The 2,966-nt window shown below is 41.4% G+C and overlaps 1 pseudogene; it reads left to right on the top strand.

Moving 5' to 3' along the window:
* Positions 1-491: 491 nt before the first annotated feature.
* On the top strand, positions 492-1,065 carry LOC122743052 (annotated as a pseudogene).
* The last annotated feature ends 1,901 nt before the right edge of the window (positions 1,066-2,966 follow it).

Below are 2,966 nucleotides of genomic sequence, written 5' to 3'. Positions count from 1 at the left end.
GTTTGGCATTTGAAGTTCTTCCTGGCCTGGTCCCTTCCCACCTTTCTATTCTTCTGCCACATCATTCCCATTTCCAAAACCTTTGGTCTAGCCATATTGGCCTATGTCCTGTTTCTAATACATCATGCTCCCTCCCCAATCTTTGTGCATTTGCTCTAGCTGGCCCCCTGACCCGGAATGCTTTACCTCCCAATCTTTGACTCTTGGAATCCGTGGTTTTCTTTGAGACTCAGCCGAACCACCACCTTTGCAGGAGGCCTCTCCTCCCCATGTTTTCACCTCCAAAGTTACCTTATATCAACTTTGTATATGTCTTTTATACACTGTATGGGCGTGTCGCCTCACTCTTAGAATGGAAGCTCCTTGAGGACAGGGCTTGTTTTGTCTCTGTCCTAGTCCATACCACAGTGGATGGCATATAATAGTGGCTTAAGGAATGTTTATTGAATCCAGTTTGAGGCAGCCATCTGACAGGGTATGTGTGAGCCAGCATGGGGGCCCACAAATACATCCAGGAGCTATGGAGGAAGAAGCAGTAGGATGTCATGCAGTTCCTGCTGTGTGTGCGCTGATGGCAGTACTGCCAGGGGTCAGTGCTGCACCGGGCTCCCTGGCCCACCGGACCGTACAAGGCCTGCTGGCCGGGCTACAAGGGGTGGGTGAAAGTGTCCAGTTCCCAAGGGTGTGACCTACAGTAAACCTGTGCATCACGGTGTCAATCAGCTGAAGTTTGCCCTGGGCCTTCAGTCCGTAGCAGAAGAGCCTGCTGGCCGCCACTGTGGGGCCCTGAGAGTCTTGAAATCCTACTGGGTGGGTGAAGATTGAACCTATAAATTCTTTGAGGTTATTCTTATCGACCCATTCCATAAAGCTCTCAGACGAAACCCCGACGCTCAATGGATCACCAAGGCAGTGCACAAACACAGAGAGATGCGGGGGCTTACCTCAGCGGGCCGGAAGAGCCGGGGTCTTGGAAAGGGTCGCAAGTCCCAACATACTATTGGAGGGTCTTGTCGTGCTGCTTGGAGAAAGCACAATACTCTCCAGCCTCATCAATACCGCTGATTGGTGTTCATTAATTTGTAAACTTAATGTTCAATAAATGGAATTTAGGACCTTGTTTTAAAAAAAGAAATGTTTATTGATTGGCTGACTCCCATCTTTCCAACTAGACTATAAACTAATTGAGGGCAAATATTATATATTTTTGTACCCTCCATGGTTCTGAGAACAACACCTCACATATAGTTGGCATGCACATAAACTTATTATAATACTCCTAGGATTTATGATTTAATCAGTCTGGCTATTTCCTTTACCAAAGCAAATTTTAAAAAACCTTTCCAACACAGCACAGTGGCTCCCAGCCTATGTTCCAAAGACCACTGGATGGGGTCAGGTCTGGGGATAGGGATGGAGGTGATGCTAGACATGTGGTTATAAGTCTCTAAATCCATAGGCCAATCTATTAAATGCACAAACAAATCTTTGGTAAACAGTATATGTTTACATGTTGTTGTATAGTTTCAGTCATATGTGAATCTTCATGACCCCATTTGTGGTCTTCTTGGTAAAGATACTAGACTGGTTTGCCATTTCCTTCTCCAGCTCATTTGACAGATGAGGAAACTGAGGCAAACAGGGTAAAGTTGAGGCTGGATTTGAATTTATAAACATGAGTATTCCTGAATCCAAGTCCAATGTTCTATCTACTGCACCTCACATATACATATATACATAGTTTATTTCACAGAAACATAGAATTTCACAGTTGGAAGAGACCTTAGCGACAATCTAGTCCAATCCATGCCAGAATAAGAATCTTTTCTATGACATTTCCTACAAGTGGGCATCCAGCCTCAGTGTGAAGACCTTCAGTGAGGAGGAACCTTCTATGTCCCATGGCAGACTATTCCACTATGAGATAGAACTAAACATTAGAAATTTTTTCTTTGTATCAAACCTAAATTTATAAGTGTACATAGATGCTATTTTGATTAATTCTTCAAATAAAATCATTTGAAAGGATATGAACAGGCAGTTTTCTGATGAGGAAATCAAAGCTATCTATTGCCATATGAAAAAATGCTCTAAATCACTATTGATTAAAGAAATGCAAATTAAAACAACTCTGAGGTACCACCTGGCACCTATCTGATTGGCTAATATGACAAAAATGGAAAATAATAAATGTTGGAGAAGCTGTGGAAAAATTGGAACACTAATGCATTGTTCGTGGAGCTGTGAACTGATCTAACCATTCTGGTAAGCAATTTGGAATTATGCCCAAAGAACTATAAAGCTGCACATACCCTTTGACCCAGCAATATACTATTAGGTCTTTTCCCCAAAGAGATTATTAAAAAGGGAAAAGGACCCACATGTACAAAAATATTTATAGCTGCTCTTCTTGTGATGGCAAGGAACTGGAAATTGAGGGGTTGCCCATCAATTGGGAAATGGCTGAACAAGTTGTGGTATATGAATGCAATGGAATATAATTTTGCTATAAGAAACAATGATCAGGCAGATTTCAGAGAAACCTGGAAGGACTTGCATGAACTGATGATGAGTGAAATGAGCAGAAGCAGGAGAACATTGTACACAGTATCATCAACATTATGTGCTGATCAACTGTGATAGACTTGATTCTTCTCAGCAATACAACGGTACAAGATAGTTCCAAAGGACTCATGATGGAAAATGATCTCCAAATCCAGAAAAAAAAAAAAGAACTGTGGAATATGGATAAAGATTGAACCATACTATTTCTTTTGTTTTTGGTGCTGTTGTTTTTCTTTTTTTAGGTTTTTCCTTTTTGCTCTGATTCTTCTTTCATAGCAAGACTAATGCAGAAATATGTTTAATGTGATTGTACATATATAACCTATATCAGATTACTCGCTGTCTTGGGGAGGGGGTAGGGAGGGGAGGTAGGGAGAAAAATTTGAAACCAGAAATCTTAT

Source organism: Dromiciops gliroides, chromosome 2 (assembly GCF_019393635.1).
Source record: "Dromiciops gliroides isolate mDroGli1 chromosome 2, mDroGli1.pri, whole genome shotgun sequence".
Taxonomy (NCBI): domain Eukaryota; kingdom Metazoa; phylum Chordata; class Mammalia; order Microbiotheria; family Microbiotheriidae; genus Dromiciops; species Dromiciops gliroides.
The sequence above is the reverse complement of the archived record's forward strand: the minus strand, read 5'-3'. Positions and strand labels throughout refer to the sequence as shown.